Source organism: Pseudopodoces humilis, chromosome 1, assembly GCF_049639895.1.
Source record: "Pseudopodoces humilis isolate 2021_Gansu_Grassland_sample_001 chromosome 1, ASM4963989v1, whole genome shotgun sequence".
NCBI lineage: Eukaryota > Metazoa > Chordata > Aves > Passeriformes > Paridae > Pseudopodoces > Pseudopodoces humilis.
This window is the reverse complement of record NC_142200.1, coordinates 37,276,192-37,300,096: the sequence shown is the minus strand read 5'-3', so window position 1 is coordinate 37,300,096 and position 23,905 is coordinate 37,276,192. Positions and strand designations below refer to the sequence as shown.

Below are 23,905 nucleotides of genomic sequence, written 5' to 3'. Positions count from 1 at the left end.
AACAGCCTAACTTAATATTGCTTACATTATCTTCTATTTTCTTTTGACAAAATCATTGCATGGGTCTGCCTCAATGTGGTCTTCTGTGAGTGCAAGGAGCAGATTAGGTCATTATTGAACTGGCTCATTCAGTCCATGTGATATGTACCACAGAACTTTATGAAGTACTTTCAGGAATTTCCCTGACTAATGCATGTTCTGGGGTATCAGAACATCTCTTTTGATTAAACAGTTTCTAAATAGCAGCATTTGTTATACCTGTCACTTGGTTTTGTCCCAGTATATCATGTGTGTCCCTGTATGTCCCTGCATACCTGTATCACCCATACAGGGAATTTGGGGCATGTTTTCAGCATGACAGCCAGGCTTGCTCAGAATGGCACAGCCCATCAGCCCTCTGTTTAGCCTCTACTGGCAGTTAAACACTGGCATTAGCAGTTTTTTATCCTTCTCACCCCCTTTCCTGAGCTGATTCCTTAATGCTGCACACAAAGCAGTCCTGCACAGCAGTGCCTGTTAAGTTGCTGCCTTGCTGAATAAATTACAGGTGCCTGCTGCTAAAAAGGAAGAGATGATGCTTTTCTTTCTCTATGTGGTTCCTGTTCTCTTCTTCGTGTTTTCTTGATTTTCTCAAGTCATCCTGTTTTGTGTGCTGTTGGCAAATAAATAACCAAGAGATGCAAAAAGCAGAAGAGCAGAGGAAGTGCCCAGCATACTGAGAAGCAAACATTCCAGTCTTTGAAGCATGGAGAAATGGAAAGAGGTGGCTCAAGATGGTGATGAATTTAAACATGTACTTATTTATTGCTCTGTCTTCCATGTCTGGATCATGCGCTGCTGAGGAGAGGGTGAGACAAAGGAACACTTGGGTTTCTGAAACAGAGGTGGCAAGATGAGATCAGGGAATCATATAGGTTGGAAGGGACTTGTAGGGGTCATTTAGTACATCCTGCTGACCAACCTGAGTCCCATCTGATCAGGTTGCTCAGGGCAATGCACAGGATACTTTGGAGCATCTCCAAGGATGAAGGTCCAGCAGACTTTCTGGACTTCTGTTTCAGTGTTTCACTTCCTTGAAAATAAAAAGTTTTCTTCCCTTGTAGAAGTCTGTAATATCCCGTTGCTGCTCTGGTTGATGCTCCCCTTCCTCCCTGTGCACCTTTGAGGACAGTCTGTGTCCCCTCCCATCAGGCAGAATCAGATAATGGGTAGGTCTCGCTGTAGCCCTCTCTTTTCATGGCTGAGCAAACACAGTGCACTCACCCTCTTCTCCAATGCTCCAGCTCCTCAGCTGCCTCTGGTGGGTCAACACGGGTCTGGCACCGGGCAGCCTGTGCTGCCACAGGCAGCATGCCTACAGGAAAAACTCTTCTGAGATGCACCCCATGAGTACCCTGAGAATGGTTTCTCTTTTCATGTCAACTGACCTTAATTTCTTTCCTTTTTCAACCTTTTGGCATGACTTCTCAAAAATAGTAGCATTTTCAAGTGTTTGCCTGGAGTATGATGTCACACCAAAATCCGTGTATAATAGTAGAAAAGAAAATAAGCAACTGTTAATTCTTAACTCAGTTGCTTTTATCTCTCATAAGGTTCATTTTTACAGCTATACCCATCCAGTGAGACTTGAACCTGACGTTTTCTTGAAGAACTTAAAATGTGTTGTCCAGTGTGAAATTAAATATTCTTCAGTCAAATGCAAACATCCAACCCAAAAAGGCGGATGCTACTCCAAGTCTGGTATCTTTGTGTAAGTCATATTCTGTTAGCAAATGAAGTGGAAAAATGGCTCTTAAATAGTTTCCTCTGTTGCTTCCCTATTTTTTTCTATTAGGTTGCCCTTGGTGTATTTCAAGAGTTTCTATCCAGATACTGTATACTCTCACAGCAAATCCAAACACAGTTTAGCAGGAGCAAAGAACATTTGGAGACTGGCTCAGTGCCCAGAGCCTGCTTTTAACCTCTGCAAAGGCCCTTGCCTTTCTCAGCAGCACTGAGTATGGTGTAGATATCTAACATTTTCTAGCTAGGGGAGAAAAAAGAGAGTTTCAAGATAGAATTTTTGAATCTTAGTGAATCAGGTATAATAAATACTGGCCTGAAAGAAGACATCAGATTGTAAAGATCCTAAGAAGCAGGATCAGGCATGCTTAAACACCCAGGTAATGAGTAGAGAGCTATAGCATTTGATGAATTCTTATGCAATTTTTAAAGATATCTGCTATCTCCCAGCTGAAAATTCACACACAGTTATTCTGTACATACATTTTAAAAACTTTATGACCATTAAATATTGTCTAATATATGTATAAATTATGCAATTTAGACTTTGGATGATGCATTTTCTTGTTACAAGGATATATGAGAATTCCTCTAGAGTAATCCACCAACTCATCAAGGATCTATTGAGTATAAATTAAAGCAAATAGTATGTCAAGAGATTGACAACTTGATTTTATGTTGTTATTTCTCACTGACTGAAGAAATTGGATCTGTCTCTCCATCCCTAAATAAAGTAATCCCAACACAATATTGAACTCGTGAAGGGCTGTTGCTCATTGCATGATGCTCCTCTTGGAACTTGAAATAATGTGCATCCCTTTACAAAGTGTATGAATAAAATATTAGAAAGGTTGAGTTTGTGACCTAGTTAGAAGTTATGTGCATGATCTCTTCTCCTTGGTTGAACTGAGGAAACAACTAGAGTGGGGGATATCTTTATGCACAACAAACCTTATATTAGTTTTTGGTTTAGTGGAAGGGTCATTTATGAATGTATGCTCTTTTGATTTGGGGCTGAGATTAAAATAGCTAGACATCTGAAAACTTAATATGCAAAAAGAAATTTAATTAGAAAACTGCATAAAAATCAAAGGGATTCTTTTTGTAGACAGGAAGCAAGAATCCCCTTTTGGTACTTTCAGTACATAGGCAGCTAAGTCCTGTTTTCATCTCCTCCTCTTCAGCAAGAGGTGTTAATAATAGATGTGTGTTATCTGCTGCCAAGGGTGATGGGGCAGGGATATGAGGAGGAATGGGCTATATTCCTTCCACCTGCATAGTGTCTTCTTCATCTAGCAGAAGTGCACAGTCTAATATTGCAAAAGGCAGTCTTCATGCATTCCAATCTGGTTTGTTAAATTTGGTGTCCACAGACACCATGGACCTATTTCATGGTCACAGTTTGACTTTTGGATGCTAAGTACCTCTTGAAAGTTTGCACAGAATCTCTGAATTTAGGCTTAATTAAGCACTTCCATGAAAAATACAGGCCTAGCTTTTCCAGTACCTGAATTAATACTTCTCTTTTTTGTAAAAATTACAAATAAAGTATATTTGTTTATAAAAACATTTTTATATCTTTAACATGGACTGTTGGGAAAGACAGTAAGCTTCAAATGTGCTCCAATTACACATCTCCAGCTCAAATTATTTTTTTAAAAAATTGGTTTTCTTTTTTGGTAGATTGGGCAATACTGAGTAAAATTATATTTGTTAAAAATTTGTTCAATGTTAACTCTCAGAATGAGAGGCTACCTTCAGTAATTGTGAATCATAATCATGTGAGACTCATTAAAAAAAAAAAAAAGGCCAACAAAACAGAATCATAGAATGAACTAGGTTGGAAAAGACCTTTGAGATTATCAGCGACCTTTGAGATCAACACAAAAAAATGCTATGCAAGTGAGGAAATAGAGGATTCCATTATGGGAAACACCAGGTATACTTTCTGAGCAAGGTCACTGACACATCTAAATATGAATATTTCATATAAACCATCACACTTTTTAAATCACCTTTTGCTGGCAGTCACCAGAGCCAGTGAAATTTCCCAATGTATCATTCAGGCAAAGGTCAGTGATGAATTGAATTTCATTCTCTTAAACATTTCCATTTCTCTTTCGTGGCTGTGTCACTGCCTTGATTGTTTGGGGTTTGTTTTGTTTTTCCCCTCTATTATGGCATTTTTTTCAAAAAGGTGGTGAGATGAACATTTTTCCAAAGAAAGAGGTTTAGGAGGTGTTTTAACATTATTTTTTTTTTTTTCTTTCATGGGAAGCATGTCAGAAGTAAGGTTTGCTATGTCATGCAAGTCATGGTTCCCACCTCCTGCTGTATTAATGCACTGTGTGCTCCTCAGCAGAGCATGGGCAGCAGCTTTGAGCTCTCTCCACTCATTTACAGGTTGGCCAGCTTGGGCACACGGAACTCCTCTCTGTCTGTACATGTTGGTGTGTGGTCTCCTAATTAAGATTTGTTGTCATACAGGTAGTTCAAATGAAGTTTCATGTGCGGTTTTCACTTTTCCTGTTGTGGTATTTCTATGATTTTAATGTTCAAGGATGAGACTTCTGTGAACCTGCATGAAGGCAATAAGCAGAGCAGCTATAGAAAGCATATTTAGGTATAAATATTTTTGCTTTTCATAAGATGCATTAAGTTGGCATGATGTTGCCTATCTAAAAATTGTTTTATAATAATTTCATTTGATTTTTCTTTCAGTTTCTATCAGGAAGGCAAAGTAGTTTTTGCTGTAATTATTCTTCATTAGGATTCATATCTCTGAGATTAAACTGAGATAAGCTTTGGCAATTCTCATGTTGTGGTTGTCTAAAGAGGAGCCAGGCTGAGGAAGCAAACTCCTTGTTTTCCAGCAAGTAAAAAATAGGAAAAATCAGCTACTGTCCCTGAATCCTCACTGCAGTTGCCTGCATGCTTACCCCAGGCATGGGGCACACCATGCTTTTGAGTTAAGAGATGCTGAAGAAGATATGTCCTTGACAATGGCTTTGAGAATATGTTATGAGATGTGTCCCTCTGCTGATAATATCCAGGGACAGATGTCTCTTCCATTCTTCAGATGTATCTCAAATAAGAAACCCAGATGTTAGGCTGGCCTCTTTCTCCATTTAAAAATCCTCTCTGGGCTCTTGCTTACATGGCAAACACTTTGGTCAATCCTTCCTTGGGGATTTTAAAATTTTGAATATGCAATGCCAGTCGCAGGACTCTGATATTTGTTTTTCTCATATCTTGGGTGCTTTTTATTGTAAGAATTTTGAACTGGCAAGGGATCAGCTAAAGGGATCACTGGTGAAACGAGGTGGAGTTTTCGGTGGTTTTGTGCGTACGTTAGCGTTTCAATGACTTAGTTCTAAAGGTCTCAACCTCATTATGAAGATATTAAATAATATCTTAGAATCTTCTAAGTGTGTCATATTACTGGAGTGACCCGGCATCACAAATGGCAGGAGAGTTTCTGTCCTGCCAGTACCCAGCCTGGGTGTGTCTGTCCCCAAGTTAGTCAGTCTGTCTTGAAAAGGAGCATCACTCCTTCCTGAACGATTTGCGTAACCTTTTGCTTATCAAATGGTAAAAAAAATACATTTCTAAAAAATGGTAAAAATGTTTATAATTTATCTAGTTACAAACTTAACTTTAAGATGCACAGATCTCCTCATATTGGTTGTTAAAATTTTCCACTTGACCTTGATTTAACCAGCAGATAAGAGATTTCCTGTTGAAATTAGGATAATGAGCCATTGCAGTATGCCAGCTGCCCAGCCATTGTGGACTGTTTTTCTAGGCGTTCCACAAGGATTTTTTTGAGAGAAATTTGAATAAGTGTGGGGTTTTACAGAGGAAAAAAGCTACAGAGAAATGTTAATTCAGAGGAGAATAGCTCACACCCATATAATTAAAGAAGATAATATTTTTTTTTTTACAGTCTGAGTCTAGTCCAGAGTTTCTTATCTTGATTTGGATGCTCCTGTCTAGGTGTGGGGCATTTTCTGCACTTCCAGAGGAGATTAAATCTTAGCTGAAGCTCCAAGGAGAAACCAGCTACATCACTCAGTGTCATGATTTTTTGTGACTTTGAGAAGTCTGATATCAGCTCTTTTTATGTTGTTTCTGTTCTCAGATGGTTTAGATTATTTTTTTGTTTTTTCTTTCTCTTACTTTTCTTTCTCTCTCTTTATTTTTTTTCCTCAAAATAGAACTGAAAAGATAAGGATGGTTGCTTTAAATATTCATGTTGAGGCCATTTGCACCTATCTAGTAGGAGCCAGTGACCAATCAGTTCTTTGCACATATCTCAGCTGCTGTGTGTTTGGCACTACATCAGCATATCTATTATTGATTTTTAAGAGAAGTACTGTGGGGCCACTTAATATAACAGAATAATAAGAGAAAGTATTGCGGAGATCAGTCTTTCCCGTTGGAGTCAACCAGGCTGGACGGGGCTTTGAGCCAGCTTGGTCTAGTGGAAGATGTCCCTGGCCATGGTGGGGATGTTGGAACCAAATGATCTTTAAAGTCACTTTGAACCCAAAGCCTTCTCTGATTCTGTGATACAAATCTGCTTGCATAGGCCTTGTTAAGTTACTTAAAGGAAAAAAAAAAAGTAAAAATTAGAGTGTCAATGGGAAAGGAGTGGAATGGTGACTGTGCACAGCTGTTAGTGCACACCATGGCAGCTGTGCCCCACTGTGCCTGCCTGCAGGAAGCAGGTCTGTCCATCACCAGGAAGAAGCACTGAGTTCCTTATGATAACAAACATTTTCAAACTCTACTGTAAATCTGTGCAGCAACATATCCTGCTGTATTTTAATCTGAGTCATACAACTGCAGGAGAAATGAAATCCTGGGCCTCCAGATCCAGGAAGAAAACAAAGAAAGAATTAAAAAGCACCTGAGAATCAACTATAGTAGTTGTCAGACATAGGTTGCCTTCTTGGAGGCCGAGCATTTGGTATTGGTTTATCACAAGTAGGATGGTTCTTCCAATACAGGGCTGGCCTTGTATTGTACTGCAAGTTCCACAGAAGGTGTGGGATGAGCAGAGTCTATTTCTTGTCTATTTATCATCTTCCTTTTATATTTTCATGAAGAAAAACAAGTGCATGTAGGTTGTTGGTGGCCTTTCTGGGTTCTTCTGCATTGGAACTGGGCCATACAGGGAGGTAGCTGGAGTAGCCAAAACTTGGTGACAGGGGTATGCCATGGTGCTTGCTAAACACGTAAGAATTGCACTTGTGTGAATAATTAGAACTTGAAAAATATTCATGTGACACCTCTTATGCTAAACAGTGTATTAAATTGGGAAAGGAGGATCTGGTGCTTTTAGCTATCCTGATAAGCCCTTGCTCGTGAATTCTACTGAAATTTATTCTGTAGTCTTGATTTTCTCTACTTTTTCTTTCAGTTCCGTGTTAATGTTTAAAAATACTCATTGTGGGGTATGTGACCCTTCTCAGCTGTGTTAAGGGTGTTGTGTTGATTAAGAGATTTGTCTGAAATGTGCTGCTGAAGGGCAGTATCTTGGGCTGATAAAGTGCTAAGGGACATCTTTTACCAGAACAGTTCATCTGCTTAAACAGGGCATTTAGTACATGGTTCTGCATTGTTCTGTTCATCCTGCCAGTGCTGCCTGTCTGAGGATTTGCTGTCCTGTTGGCAGACAGGAGTCCTCACAGAGGGTTGTGCACACTGCTGCTTCACGGTCCCAAGGGTGAGACGTGTAGCTGTGAGGATATTGTGTGTTCTGTTGAAGAACTTGTACAGTGTGTAAGTTAGTTCAGAACTTGGTCTGCCTCCACGTTACTCCATAAGCTTTATCCATGGACAGTTTTGTCAGTGGACACTGCTGTAGCAGATGCTAAATAGTATTGTTGGGGATTTGTTCCGTGGCATGAATGATGAAACCAGTTATGCACTAAAAGCTCCACAGAACATTCACCTGTTAGAATTGTGTATGTATGTCTTCTTCAGTCGTTTCTGTCCTGGGTCCAGAACCAAGCTCAGTGAAGCCTGTGTGGTGTGTGCTTTCCTGGTGGTTTGACAATTTAATGGATACCATCTTGGGAAATCCTTGAGACCTGGAGCAGTGTGTCTACAGAGGATTATGGCAACTCACTGTACAAGAACTACTCCAGTATTAGTACTTCCACTTGTTATTACTGTGACCTCTTTCTAACACTTAGAAGATAAAATAGGCTATACATTCTTAACATGGTGTACACTGGTGTTCACTAAACAACCATATATTCCACTATATAGTTCACACTGGCATTCATATCATAAATGTGTCTGTTTGAATTACTACTATTGGAATAAACCAATAGTATGTGAGTTGTTATGTCTATATACTTGTATCATTTAGAAAGTAAAAGTGTATTCTTGTTGGTACGGGAAGAAGAAGACTTTTTTGTGCGTGCACTTATGTGGTAACTGAGTTCTAGATCTCTCTTAAAAGCCATTGTGACAGTGGGTCTTCCTCAGCTTGGCATTTCTGCCCTTCTGCTGGCTGTCACCCCGCTTACAGCAGAGAGGAAAACTGCTTCTCCCCTTCCTCCATCACTGCCTTTTTTCCCACATACAAAGATGTGTAGAAAGCTGCATCCTGCAGCAGAGGTGCTTTCCTCCCAAAAAAATACACTGACTTATTTTTCCCTTACCTATCGCATACACAAATGCTTAATTACATTGAATATTATCTCAAAATTTTTAAATTATGTGTTTTTCCGTCAGCCAATTTATTATGAAGATATTTGCAATCTTTTTTAGCAGGTAACACAAAATACAGTGTTTTGGACATATTTTTTTTCTGTGTAGACTTCAGTAGCTGGTTTAAATCTCAAAAGAGTAGCTAATAATTTTGGGGAGAAAAAGGAGAAGGTGCTGCATATGAAATGAAAGATGTATTGATTGACTAGACAGGAGTAGTGTTTTGTAGATACAATACTGGCATAGTTTTAAAAAGCATCTAAAATGAATGTTTTAGAAAAGGGAAAGAGACTAAGAAAAGAAAAAAGCAGAATTTTTGCATACAGACATACAAAAATTAAATAGTATATTTTTTGTGCTTTTTGCTGTTAGCTTGGAACAATCCTGTCATCCCTCCCAGCAAGGGAGGGTTTTTAAGCACACAAATATTTTGCTCTTTGACCTTAACTTTGTGTGTGGGAAAACAGATCATCAATATAGATTCCATATTTTCATGTCAAAATCAACTAGCTGTTGCCCTGAAATAACACTAACATTTACATATTGATATTTTCCCCTCAGTTACTTGTAAAGTAGCTGGCATGGATTCCATGCCCTACAAAATTTTTATCATAGAAACAGAGTAGTGTTTTTTTCTTTGCAGTATTTTCTCTCTCCTTTATTTAGAAATAGTCAAAAACACAACAAAGGGGATTATTTATCTATAACAAGAACTTAAAAGGCATAATTTTTTGTCCTTCATCAGTGAATTAAAAATTTTATTTTGACATTTTGGCCTTTTTGCATTTATTCATTGATCCCCAGCACAGATGCATTTCATCTCACACATCAGATACTGAATCACATGCAAGCTTGTGTTCTGAGACTTCCGTAATGACCTTGTAATTAGTTGTTATTATTACATAGCTTGTAGGCTTCAGCCACATTGAAGTCATCATTTATCTCACCTTTCATATGAAATAGTCCAGATTGCTGTTGTGGCTCCCTTGCACTTCTTCCCCTCCCATCCCCTGGCATGGACTGACCTTGGTGCCCTGTTTCCATGACCTTCAATACTGATGTGCATGCACCTGCAGTGTTACTGCTACGTTGTGTTTTGGATTTTTTTAATGCCTTTTTTCATATATTCTTTTTTTTTTTTTTTTTCCCAGAATCCTTTAGAGCATTACATTCCCCTATTCGGAGTGTGGACAAGTGTTTGGCATTCTGCTTCTACAGGTAACTTTTTGAATTAAAGTGCACATTTTTTTGCCCAGGGGTTGATAAAAGGAGAGCAATTCCAGAATGATTTTAGTATGTCCTCCCCTGTTGTCTCAGGAGGTATGTTGTGATATTGAATTTCTGTTTTTCCACCTTTACTAGGCGATTGGGTTGGCAGATTCATCAGTTGCAAGTATATAGTTGAATGTCATTTCAGATGAATTGAGGCTTTCTCTTCTCTTGCTGGCCTGAGTCACACAGCCATGTATGTATCAATGTTGCAGAATCCTTTTTGGAAGTACTCCAGTAGTTCCAGGCTTTTTCTCACCCTTTATTCCCAACCTGTACTTTGATTGCAGTTGCTCCATTCAGTAAATTTGTTCTAGCTTTTTACAATGGAGACCTCCAGTGCAAGTGAAGACTTCTTGCCTTAGTCCTCCAGAGCTTTCTATTTATTATTTTTAATTACCTGACTCCTTTTTGGAAGTATTCTAGTAGTTCCAGGCTTTTTACCATCCTTTATTCCCAGCCTGTACTTTGTTTACTGTTTTTCCATTCAGTAGATTGCTTTAGCTTTTTGTAACAGAGACCTTCAGTGCAAATGAGCACTGGTAGCCTCAGTACTTCAGAGCTTTCTGTTACTTACTTGGTTATTAATACTGCTTTTCAAATACTGAGTCCCACAGAATGAGAGAATGGGTGAGGTTGGAAGGGACCATAGTGGGTCACTGGTCCAACCTCCGTGCTTAAGCAGTGTGATGCTAAAGTACATGGCACAGAATTTTGACTGAACAGTTCTAGAATATCTCCAGTCAGGGAGACTCTAAAACCTTTCTGGACAATTTGTTCCAGTGCCCATTAAAAAAGTTCTGCTGGTAAAGAAGTTCTTCCTCATGTTCAGGTGGGTCGAATTCTGCCTGTTGCCCCTTGTCCCATTGCTTGGCCCCTCTGAGAAGAGTCTGAATCCATACTCTTGGTATCCCCTCTTCAGATACTGATAGACATTGATGAGGTCCCCTCTCAGTTGTCTCTTCTGAAGGCTAAACAGGCCCAACTCCCTCAGCCTTTCCTCATAAGAGAGATGCTCAGGTCCCTTGATCGTCTTTATTGCTCTTTGCTGGACCTGCTCCAGGAGCTCCATGTCTGTCTTGTCCTGAGGAGCCCAGAACTGCACACAACACTCCAGGTGTGGCCTGAGCAGGGCTGAGGAGAGGGTCAGGATCACTTCCCTCGACCTGCTGGCAGTGCCCTTCCCAATGCAGCCCAGGACACCATCAGCCTGCTTGGCCACCAGAGCACTGCTGGCTCATGGACAGATGTTGTCCCCCAGGACCCCCAGGTCCTTCTCTGCAGAGCTGCTTTCCAGCAGGTCAGCCCCAGCCTGTGCTGGTGCATGGGGTTGTTCTTCCCCAGGTGCAGGACCCTGCATTTGTCCTTGTTAAACTTCAGAAGATTCTTCTCTGCCCATCTCTGCAAACTGTTGAGGTCCCTCTGAGGGGCCACACAGCCCTCTGCAGAATTGACCACTGCTCCCAGCTTGGTGTCATCAGTGAACTTGCTGAGGAGGCATTTTCCCCTTCTTCCAAATCACTGATGAACAAGTTAGCAGTGCTGATGTAGATGCAATGTAGAGCTCTGGGGGACACCACTGGTGACAGGCCTCTGACTAGACCCTGTGTCACTGCTTATGGCCCCTGGGATCTGCTGTTTAGCCTGTACTCAATCCACCTCACTGTCCAGGCATCCTGCCCACACTTACTGAGTTTGCCTGTGAGAATGTTGTGAGAGACAGGGTCAAAAGCCTTGCTGAAGTCAAGGTAGGCAATATCCACTGCTCTCCCCTCATGCATCCAGGCAGTTGTTTCATCACAGAAGGCAATCAAGTTGGTCAAGCATGATCTACTTTTAGTGAGGTACTAAACTGATACTAGTGAGGTAATGAACTGCTACTCCTGACACTTTCTTGTCATCCGTGTGGATAGAGATGGTCTCTAGAATGAACCACTCCATCACCTTTCCGGGGAGGAAGGTGAGGCTGGCTGGCAGTTCCCTGTATCCTCTTTCCTGCCCATTTTGAAAGCTGGGGTGCTTTTTTCCAGTCCTCAGGCACAAGTCCATCCACAACACTCTGAGCTTGATCTCAAGGTCTGAGCAGAAGATGAGCATTGAAGTTTAAAATCTTTATTTTTGTCACTAAAGCTCCAAAACAAGAGGTGTCAGGAATCCATTGTCAGGAGTAATGGAAAGAGTAGCTTCATCCTTGTTGAGTACAAGTAAACCAGCTGAAGCCCATGAAGGCAGGAGGGGACAGGAGCTGAACGTGTGGCACTTCATAACAATGGTGGTACAATTCTTGAAAGATTAATAGGGCACTTCTGGTATTTCATTGTAGCAAAGAAAGAAATCAGTAATCAATGTCTGGCATGTCATGTGTCAAATTAGCAACACACTTCACTAATACTTAGTTTTAATTCTGCTCAGTAAAAGGCATTTCATGTTCATCTGTTTCCAATCAGCATATTTGGCTCCAGAACATAAATTTGCATTGTGTGGGGTCTTAAATTAACAATTATCGCTGCTGTTTTATTTCAAGACAAAATGTTAAGTCTGAGAGTACACATGGCTAATTTAAGGGTAAAAATCTGTTCCCAGAATGTGAAAATCATCTCAGAAGCCATTTCTGTCAGCTGAGGAACTGGGAACTTGAAATTCTAGATACGTTGCGTACATAGTATGAAATTAAGGCAGCCAAACCATTTTAGCTGTGCCATGGACTGACACCAGGAACATTCAAAGATCTGTGTTAATTTTTGTGATCACAAGTTAACCTACATAAATTTTACAATCACATTTCATATTTTTACCTTCCTCATGTCATGCTGCATGGGATTTATTTCTGCCATCCTAGAAATGGGATTCAATGTTTTGTGTTCATACGGATGCTTCAGCAGGTCTGGAGTTTTGTTGGAAATATATTGCTCATTTTGTCAACAGAAAAAATTGGATTTGTGATTTATGATGAAGGCAGCATTCAGTCCTGGCTGGGGTGACGCAGCCAGCCCTCCCTTTTCATTAGCTTTTAAAGAATGCCTTGAAACCAGTCCAGATCACTGATGAGCTGGAACTAGGACTGAGGGACATCTCCAGTGGAGGGACTCAGTTCCCCAGCAGTGGTGGGGATGGTGTGCTGGCAGGGCAGCTGGGCATGAGAGGTTACCTTCATGAAGCAGACATGAGCAGATAAAAAACAGACACCATGTGTCCTCATTTGAGGTTTGGCACCTTGGTTTCCACATCCCATTATTTGTCTGATTTAGGCATCTTAACCCTGCCATGCAGGGTCAAGTAGTTTCAGTCAACTACTTAAAAACTTTGCTGATTCTCATCTCTTAATGAAGATAAAGCAGTAGATACAAGACTGGCATATTTCTGCCCAATTTATGGGTTTGGGATAAATTTCTTATGCTACTTTGGGCAGTCAGTATCAATCTTGTATTTAACTTTCCGTTTGGAGATTTACTTTTGTTTACAGGAGAAGGGAGATCTATTAATTAATCACATATCTTAGAGGAGAATGGATATATAGCAATCTTGGGGTAGTCTGATACTCTCAGGGAGGGCAGGAATGGAGGAGTAGTTTAAGCAGTCTTTCTAAGCAATGGTCTATGGCAGCTGTGAGGACAAGGTGGAGAGCATCCTCAGGGACAAGCCTGTTGTGTATCTGGTCATATGCAATCAGCACATGAAAGGGGTCTTGAAACATTGCCAGAAAGAAGAACTGGATTTACTGAGGAGTCTGCAGCAAACCTCAGCACTCAATCGGCTGGTCAGTATTTCTGATTGCTGGATTTACTCCAACTGTGCATTTTCATCCTAAAAGTGCGCGGTGCTCTGAGCCTGGTATCCCTGTGTGATATCCTCCTGCCAACCACCCAGTGCCAGCTCCTTTTCCCCCAGCCTTCTAAGCTCAGCAGTGTGCCTCAGGCACAGAGGCTGCAGGAGAGAGATATATCTCTCTTCTGCAACCCAAAAATGGTCTTGGTTAGCAGGGAGCTTTGCTTCATGAGGAGCTTCACTGAGAGCTTCACCCTTCTCCACAGTGCCCTTATCCCAGCTCTGTTCCTTCTGCAGGATGTAGGAGCTGTGAGAGAGGAGATGAGAAAGAGAACTTGAGCTGTCTTTTTCATTTTTCCTAAAATCCTTCTCTGTCCTTGTAATCGTCTCCTGCTTCCCAGCTCACTGTTCAGTGCCTCCTTCTCTGTTCCAAACACCTTCTTCTCTCTGCTCTTTGCCTGGTTAATAGTGTTTCTCTTCTACCTCTCTGTGCCTTGTCATTTCTCACTTTTCTTTTGTCTGTCCCCACACTCACAATTCCGGTTCTGGGTTTCTTTAGTTTGCTTTGTTCGTTTTCTTGGAGCTGGGATGCCTCCACTTTTCCTGCACTGCCTTCCTCTCTCCTTTTAATTAAAAGCAGTGGTCATGACTCAATACAGCTTTTGTTTTCTTTAAGATGGTGAGGATTTTATGGTTTCTTATAATCTGTGGTCAGGAAGAATTTCCAGCATCATCATCATAACTTCACCAAACCCCTCAGATAGGCAAAACCATTCAAAATAATCTGGACAGTCTGATTTCTAAAACGAGGCTTTTCGAGAATATTGTTTTACTGAAGGGTCATTAAATTAAACAGTAATACAAAGCCCCACTTTTGAGTGTCAAATTTGCATATTAAACAAAAGTTTGGATGCTCATTGACAGCTAGCTGGATGTTCATCTCCAGTTAAATGGGTTGTGAATGGTTTGTGAAGGCCTGTAGTTTTAAGGAGTGAGCTCTGTGGCATGTATTTCCCAAGAGATTATACTCAGTGTGTTCTAACAGCAAACACCTCAACAGCTGTAGTCAATGCTGGTATTGCACACACAAGCACGTGACCATGCACAAGTGTAGCACTTATGTTGAGTTACACAGCTGCAATCATTAATTGGAACATCATGAGGACCTAAATTGCATTGTGTTCCAGTGCCAAAACTGGTACGTTTAACCATCTGCTTGAAGAACTCTGTAATATACAGGTATGTCTTCACGACATAATGTTATGCATGCCTTCAGTTTTCTTTCTTGACTTCTAACAACATGTACCTTTAGACATGAGGCTGAAGAAAGGGGAATGAACTATCCTGTGGTATGGGAAAATGTCCTCTTATCTAGAGAAAAACATAGCTGTACCACTCAAAAATAAAAGAAATCATTCATGGAGTCGCTGTGAAGGTTGCAGTGCCCTTGAACACTGCTGTAAATCATGTATGGTTTGTTTTTGTTGGGGTTTTCTTTTTCCAAATATAATTTTAAAGACTTGATTTGTTTTTACATAGTCAAAACTTTTATAGTGTGTTTATTTAAGAAAAAGTAATTTTGCAATATTTCATGTGTGTAGAGTTTCAGTGCTTAGAAATGGTTAACTAAGGGCAATTAGGTTGTAGACATTACTTTTAATTAGCCATGCTGACCTGACTGCAGTAATATCTCATGTTCCAGAAAAGGCTGTTTAATACAAAGAGTTTTGACAAACAAGACCCTACAGCTAATCAGAAGAGCAGCTCAAAATCCACAGTTGTCAGAATTAGGCCACTCTATTGTATCCCCCTGGCTGAACATTATCATTTTTCTAATGGTACTGGTTTTACCATGCTAATTTTTTAATTGTGCCTACTGTATTGCCTATGAAAGGTGGCCTTGTAAGTTTTTAATATCACTAGCAGATGTTAATTAGCTATATTTTAATATTTCTTTCTAAAGATTAAATGCTTGTATTCATGTATAGAATTTATTAAAAAGAATTTTCCTTGTAGCAAGCTGTTAAAGTAAGAAAATATTTAAATATAATTAATTAGATGGCTTTCTGGTTTCTTGCTTGTAAAATCTTGACAAGTATTATAAGAAATATTCTTCAGCACTATTTCTTTCAACTACATTTTTCACAACATGTAAGAAACTTCAGGAAGGTGCTATTAAGCTTTGTTTTGAAACTATGAAAATAAGCATTTTCAAAAGAGTCTTTTACTATATACTTCTCTAAAGGAAAGGAAATTTTAAGTATGTCTTTCCATTTAAAATAGCTCTTGATGGTTTCTGGTTTTTTCACTGCATAAATTGTTGGAACTGTTTTTCTTTTCTCAGCTGTATTTGTTTACTTTGGGTCTTCATGTATTTGAACATTTCTGGAGTTTTGCAGAATTAGTAACTGCAAGGGAGTGTCTAACTGAAGCTGTTTTCATTGTGGGTTTATGGTTTTTTCTCACATAAAATCTGTTTGTATCTATGATACTACGTTCCTTTAATGTGTTTCTCATTGTAAACAGTTTTAGAGAACTTCCATCAATAACTAAGAGTCTAAACATGACAACTTGATATTTCAGGGTCTTGAGCCTTTTATGACAGTCGGGTAAATTTTTGCCTTTCCCACAAGAACAAGCTGGCAGTAGTGTTTATGTACATAAAATCAGAGATTGCTGAACTCTTTTGAGAAATGGGAGATTGGATCAAATCCCCAGTCCCCAAACTGGGGCAAGTTTCTGACCTCCTGAGGAAGAACTGAGTTAATCTTCCTATTTCAGCTGAAATGTCCTACTTGCTAGAAATTATTTAATTGCACTGGAGCAGGGTTAGTAATCCAACTTCCTTGTCAAATACCCTATGTGGTTTTTTCTGATCTTTTCTTTATTTAAAGAAAACTTGCAAATACTTTTTTTTGTTGTTTTAAAGTGGAAGCCTTTGAAAGAAAGTGCTGGAGAAGGATCTGTCTCTACATATTGAATCACAAAATTGTTAGGGTTGGAAGGCATCTCTGGAGATCATCTCATCCAAGCCCCCTGCCAAGGCAGGGTCACTTAGAGCGGGTGACACAGGAAGGTGTCCAGGTGGGTTTTGAATGTCTCCAGAGAGGACTGCCTCCCTGGGCAGTTCCAGTGCTCTGCCACCCTCAGTGTAAGGAAGTTCTTCCTCATGCTGAGGCGGAACTTCTGTTTTTGTTTCTGGCCATTGCTCCTTGTCCTGTCACTGGCACAACTGAAGAGAGCCTGACACCATACTCTTGACCACCCACATTTGAGGCATTTGTATAATACAAGGTGTAGCCTGGTACCCTGAGTATCTGCACTGGAGGGCTGCTTCCAGTCTGGACTCCAAATCTAGTGGAGGAAATGTTTTCTTTGTCATCCTCCACAGCTCTGACTCCATTTTTAGGTCTGACAGGTACCTGCTGAATAAGACACTATGGATGACTAAGGTGAAGAGATCCCTGTTTTTTCTACAGATTGGAAATTATCTTCAAGCTTAGTTGCTTGCATGTCTGTCAATAAAAATGGGAGCTTCACCTGTGCCAGGTGGCATTGGTGCTCAGGGCTCAGCTCATGGGCCTCTTTCCCTGAACATGTCTTCTGTCCTACATGCTTGTGATCGTTCTGGATCTTTCACAGTTCCCTTCCATAGAAGTGAAACAGGGGAGATGGGCAGCCATAGAAGTTATATATGGGAGATGGGGAAAGTGTCCAGGTTTTTGACTTGGTTTGCTGTTCAGGACATGGCTGAGGCCTTGTAGGCAGACAGAAGAGCTCAGAAGTGATTCTCAATGTATTGGTTGAGGGGGAGAAGTACTGGCAGAGGAACATGTGCTTTGTGGTGAGATCCAAGCTTAAATATCAGCTACCCAAGATTTTATGAGTACTGCTGTCACTTAAATGGTGAGGCTCTGTTTCCCCACAGAATATGCCATTTGAGGTGTGTGTGTTTCAGTGCTGATGAGTTTTGAAGGCTCAGCTTGATGTTGCCGTGCAGCAGTAGCTATGAAGGAGATGAACCTGCAGAAGTCTTCTGGTCATGGCTCCTTAAGTCTTTGACTACAAGGCTGTGTTGGTCGACACACTGCACATTTAATATAAATATTAATTTTGAAAATCTATCCTTGCACTTTATCCATTTAAATCATTTAAATCTGGCTTGATTTCTTAGTATTTCCAAGATAAAAGTTCTTCTAAGCTAAAGTGATTTATGTTTTAGGGCTTACTCCATAATGTAATTAAGTCTAATCCTATAGCTGCACTGGTATGCTGCAGTAGGGGGCTTAAACATTCATACGAGTTTTCAAACATTTAAAGGATTTAGGACTATGTTTAATTTATCCCAGTGTGACAAGCGGCTCAGAATTGGCATTTTGAAAATACTGCTATCAAGATGAATGTTCTGTAGGTGAGTTAATAACTATATTTTTTTGGTGAGGGATGCTGCAGAAGTTACTGAGCTGTTTCCCAGCTGCCTGATTACTGATGACACTCATGCTTCTGTCGTTGAGGACCAGACTTGGCAGTGGTGGTGTGGGGACAACGTGGCTGATGGAGTCTGAAAATCCTGCTAGTGAGGCGAAGTTTCTGTGGTAATACTAGAAGGAAGGCGTTTTGCAGGTGTATCTCCACATTTTTGTGGATGGATTTTTATTTCCTTTTTTGCAAGTGCATATGACTTCTGCAGAACCTATTGCCATAAATATTTGGGTGGCTTAAATATGTCTCACTTTGAAAGTGGGCTTGTTAAGAATTGCAATGGACTTGAAAAATGAAATAATAAAATAATAAAATGAATAGTATTCCATTTCAAACATTTTTGTTGAGCTTCATAATGGAAATTATTTTGTTATTCTGCCTTCCTCTGTTTTTCCCCCACTTGCAGCAGTGAACCTCCAATTAACTTTTTTCCCCCTCACACACTGGAAGCACTACCACAGGAAAAGGAGGTGGTTTACCAGGATGCCAAATCCGAGCACGGCCATGAAGAATATCTACCAGGAGCAAGGAAATGAGATGCTAGCTTTTCCTATCAGTAGAGAAGAAAGGAAAAGTGTAGTGCAGATAGCACTGCTCCTTCCATCAGACTCAGAGCAGAGCAGGAGTCACTGCACCTTGCAAAAATGGGATGGTGAAATGGGGAAGCAGTGTGAAAAGGTGGAGAAGTGGGAGAGAATAAAAGCCCCCCTTTTTCCAGAGTAGAGGGACCAAGCAGGTGGGATTTAGTACAGCAGGGATCTATATCAGGATCTGATGAACTTCTGAAATGTAACTGAACACCAGGGCCAAGTATCCTGTATTGAAGAAGGGGACTGTGTTGATTTGTAAAAGTATGTAAAAGATACTAGAAAAACTGTGTAGGCTCAGGAGACTACAGGATAAACTGGGAATTGTGGCCTTGTTGTAAGGAGGAGGCTGTAAATTTAAAACATGATGGTTATGGAGAGATGTAGAATTAAAAGTATAAAAGTGGTTTGGGCTTGAGACCAATGACACTGGCTTATGAACAAGCAGTAAAAGTGTTTCCTTAAAGTTTGTGAAGTGTTGAGAGCATCATTTTCATAAAATGCACACTGAAATAGGAATATTCATGTAAGGCTACAAATGTAGTAAAACATTATAGTCCTTATTATAATTTTTTAGGCCCTTATTCTTTCTGTGTTTTAATGAGTGACTGAAATTATTGCAAAGAACACAGTGCTGTCTAAGCAACACAAGGATCCAAAAAAACCAGAACTGATTTCCACTACAGCTTTTACAAACACCAAGCCTGTGGTATTGCTCTAAATAATAAGACATTTTATTTTGGTTTGTACTGTCTTGTTGGAAGAAAGGGGAATTTCATTTCTGGGCTTTCTTGTGGATTTATGTAGCCTGTTGAAAGAAATCAGAGTTTTCATCATTGAGAGGTATCTATAGGGCAGTATTTAACCCAGAAGCATCACTGAGAGTGGATTACTGCTACTGGGCAGGAGATGTAACAGTGATGGATTTCAGAACTAAAAAGAAGCAAAATACTTTCTAAAGTTTTTTCTTTCAAAGAGGCATCTCTATCCAGCTACCAGTGAGCTCTGGACATACATTGTAGGGTTAGTATGTAAGTATGGCTGCTAGATTGCTTTCCTGTTTTCCAGATGTTTATACCTCCATGGATTTTCCAGCAGCTATTTCAACTCAGCGTTAGTTTTTCTGGTTATGGCAATGTCCTGCTTTAAGCTTCATCATTTTCACTGCACATTGAAATAGAGTGCTCAGTGGTGACACTGTTGTATTTATGGAGAGTTTTGTCTTAAAAACCTTTGATGTAAGAGCAAAGCAGAATTAGCATAAATATATCAGCTTGTATTATGCACAGCTATGCAAGCTATTGCAAACAATGCTAGTTGTTGTTTGGGTTTTTTTGGTTGGAAGCAGCACATCAGCAGTGAAAAGTGACTGCCTTTGCTAAAATTACTGCCTTCCCACTTGGTGGAAATTTCTCTTGCCTATATAATTTTGCCACTCTTCGTTTTAGGTCACTGTAGTTCACGTTATTCATGACCTTTTGAAGGTTTAAATGTGTACTTGAACAGATGCATATGGCTCTTATTGTTCACTGTGTCATGTTTTAGGGAGGAACAGAGTTGAAAATAGGCACTTTCATTAGTATTTTGAGTCATGGTAGATCTGGAAGACTGTTTCATCTCCTCACGCTTTATCTTGACAGTTAATATTAGGTGAGACCAAGACTACACAGCATACACATTTTTATCTAAAATTGGTTTTAAAAATGAAATACTGCTGCCATTCTGGATATGGATGACCTTTTGTCAATTTCAGCCAAGTTTACTTAGGCTTTGCCTGTATTTTTACACTTATTAGCATATATATGTGAGGTTTACAATGACAATTATTCTGACAGAATAACTTGTATCAGTTTTAGGCATACATATTAGTATAACTTAGCACATAGACCTGTAGCCCATCATTCTCAGGGAAGCTCTCATTTGTAGGCTTTACAGTGACTGTTAAAAAAAACAGCAGCTTCATAATGGGACCTGCAGCTCTGAACTGTACCCAGGTGTTAGAGGAACCTGACATTTTCCATCTGTGTCCTGTGTTCCTGTGCAGGTTTTGTTTTGCGATCTCTTTGAGCCACATTGCAGCCACTTCTTGATTACTTCTACTGGAATGTATGTCATGTTTATGGTGCATCTTGAGGTAGTGGTAGTTATATTTTATCACCTGGAAAATAAAATTGACACAGGCCTTTAAATATCAAGGAAAGCAGAGTAAAGGCTGTCAAACTTCATTATATTTATCCACTGTACATCATCCTCCCTTCTGTGCAATCCCTTCATCTGTCCCAGAGGGATGAATTAAGGGAATGAGCTTCGTTTTAACTTTGTCAGGTGAAGCAATGTCCTCACCAAAGTCAAGGACAGAAATTTCACTCATTTCATTTGGACCACATTTTCACATGGCTTTTTGCTGCTTTTTCTGTAACTTGAATATTGTTAAAATATATAAGTATTTTACATATATAAAATGTGGATTCTTTTAGACAAGACTGGCTGAAACGTGGCCAATGCGTGGGAGCTACAGGGCAGCACAGAACTGAGGAGGGAAGCATGTTATTTACTGTCAGTTGACATCATTCAGTCTGTGTTTAGAATGCAGTTTTAGGTATGAGAGGAAAAAATTAACTCTATTTTTGTACAATACTGTTGTATTCATAATAGTGCTAGAAATAAGTACTTGCCAGAATGGGGTCTGTTCATAAATTTATCATACATTTCAAGAAACTGCATATTTGGAATATAAGGACCTGGGATTCCAAAGTTTCTGCATAGTTTATCTCCTCCTACTGCCTTGGCTTTAAATTAAGGAAAGAATATTTTATAGGGGATTTATTTGTAGTTAATGTTAGCTGTATAGCTATTGCTGCTCTAGGCTGTGTTGTGTTCCCCTAAATCATGCAGACAGTGCATTGGTTATTTAAATATGAATATCTGACAAACATATTATGGACTCAGGAGTGATTAATGTGATGCCTGGAATGAATTAAGTGCTTTGAATCTCTGTTTCTGCCACAAAGGAATCCTGAATTGAAGTGTCTGGCTGAAAATGCAGCTTTGAAAACCCAAAATTTTGTGCATTTTGTATTCTACCCTGCAATAGTTGTGGGGTATTAGAGGACCTCAGTAAGACCTTTCAGAAAGGTTTTATTAGTGTATGTGTGGTATTAAATGTTTGAATGCATGCAAAAGTTTTTTTCTTAAAATAGTTTCTTAAGTCTAGTAGTTTTGTAAGGAAGAGCAATAATGGAAATACAGAGTAAACACTGAAAAACACGGTTCAGTCCATGGAAGGATTATACCTATAGAGCAGACCTCTGGATGTAAACAGAGAGAAAGGAACATTTCTTGGGTCCCTTGGTATATTTCACACATTTTCTGGGAGTGGGTAAAGAAAACCTATTTGCCTTTGAATTTCTGCAGGCTGTTGCTGGAACCAGAAATGTACCCAACAGGGAATTCAGATGCCTAAGCAGTGAGTTTCTTTGGAGTTTAAGCCAGAAAAAAAAAGCCATTTCTATGCCCTGGTTGCTGCAACGATGATTTTCACAACTAGAATCTTAAGTCTTCCTGAGACTGCATTGTACTGCTGCCCTCAGCCTCTGTAATTAACTCTAAAATTAGTAAGTAGCAAGGCTCTGTCACTGTGGTGTTTCAGGTGCCCACAGACAGAAGAGAGGCTGGTAGGAATTGAACTTGCTTTCCCAGTTAGCAGTCGGATCAGGCTGCAGCCATCACCAGCACAGGCAGAAGTTTCATTAGATTTTTACATTCATCCACCTCTCTTGCATCACATTTTCTTGTTTAACTGTATCTGGTCAGTAATTTTTATCTCTCTGAGATGACAATACTGAATAAGCTTTCTGGTAATATTCAAATGCAGCGTGTCAGTGAAATGGGGAAATTGAAACAATACACAAAAAGTTGATCCCTTTTCATAGCTGCATGTTCCTTAATTTATAGCAGCAGCCCCACAGGTACCAAAGCCTCCATAGCTGGCCACGTAACCACCTGGCTGTTACCTCCCCAGGCTCCCTGTGCTGGCTCAGGTGGACACTTCTGTCCTGGCTCCTCACCAGGTCCTCGCTTTTCTTTCTAGACATGCCTGAAGCACGTTGCCAGTTGCAGCATATCTCCATTGTCTCTAGGACACTTGGCTCCATACTTGCTTGCAAACAAGCACATTCGTTCCCTCAGATAAACACACATGCCTCATGGGATTCATTTTTCTTTTTTTCTTCCTTTTAAGTGTGGTGTTGAAGCCAATGTGGATGGTCAGCCTACTATCCAAAGTGAGGAAGTCGTTAAATGCTGGGAAAATACTTCCAAAAGCAGCCTGGAGCTGGAGGCCTCAGTTCCCGTAGCTCTGATCTGTAGTGGTGTGTGGGGCCACTCACCAGGAGATTGGACTTGGCAGCTGTCCTCAGGGGCAGGACCATGGTCACCTTTAATGATAGTGGTCAAGGAGGAAAGTCGTCTTGCTTACTCAAGTGGTATTAACTCAGTTGGGTGACAGTGTTAAGTACAAAGAGCTCAGTTGTTTGTGGGGTTTTCTCCCTCTTGACAAAACCCCTGCTCTCACACAGACTTGATTTCTGCACACAAGTATTAAATATACACATCAATGGGATATTTATACAGGCACTTAGCCATCCAGCTCTGAGCTGGCAATGTGGAAAGATTTGCTTTGTGTGTATGGAAGAGAAATGTGTGCGCAGATGCATGTTGGAATTGCCTTCTGTGCATTTGGAAGTTTCATACTTAATTTCAAAACAGTACCAATAAATATGTTGATTCAAATGAGGAAAGCTTTTTCTCTTTCAGAGAGACTTAGTTTAAATTCAGGAAGTCAAACTGCTGAAGAGTTAGCACTAGGATTTATAAAACAACATTGAAAGAGAAGCTTAATTAACCTTTCCCTACCCTTTCAGTTGCACTGAATATGTGTCTGGTTTATCACCCACCTAACTATGTTAGTTTGTATTTGAAGAATGCTTGTGACAGTGAGCCTTCAGGAGAAAGCTCAGCTTTTTCCTATAATCTCATTATAGCGTTTGTATATTTCATTTGCTTGCTTTGACCTTGGATAATATGAAGAAAATATTTAATGTATATATCACATATCTCTGGGCATCAGTAGTTGAGGGGTTTTTTTTGTTTGTTTTTGCTGTTAGTGTAACTTCAGCTGGAATTTCTTATTTTTTGGGGGGGTGTTTTTTGTTTGTTTTTGGGATGGTTTTTTTGTTGTTGTTTTTTGGATTTGTTGGTTTTTGCCAAAACAATGTAAACCCTGTATTAGTTAG

General features: G+C 39.9%; 1 protein-coding gene across 5 annotated transcripts in view; it reads left to right on the top strand.

Moving 5' to 3' along the window:
• FAM110B (family with sequence similarity 110 member B) overlaps nucleotides 1-23,905 on the top strand; it is a 114,444-nt gene that overhangs the window by 85,500 nt on the left and 5,039 nt on the right. For 4 of the 5 annotated variants that reach the window (XM_005517139.3, XM_088065996.1, XM_088065993.1 and 1 more), the window contains one exon: nucleotides 9,660-9,726. The exons of the other annotated variant lie outside the window; for it this stretch is intronic. The gene's annotated coding sequence lies outside the window, so the exon portion shown is untranslated. The remainder of the gene's footprint in view (nucleotides 1-9,659; nucleotides 9,727-23,905) is intronic. 5 annotated transcript variants of the gene reach the window in all.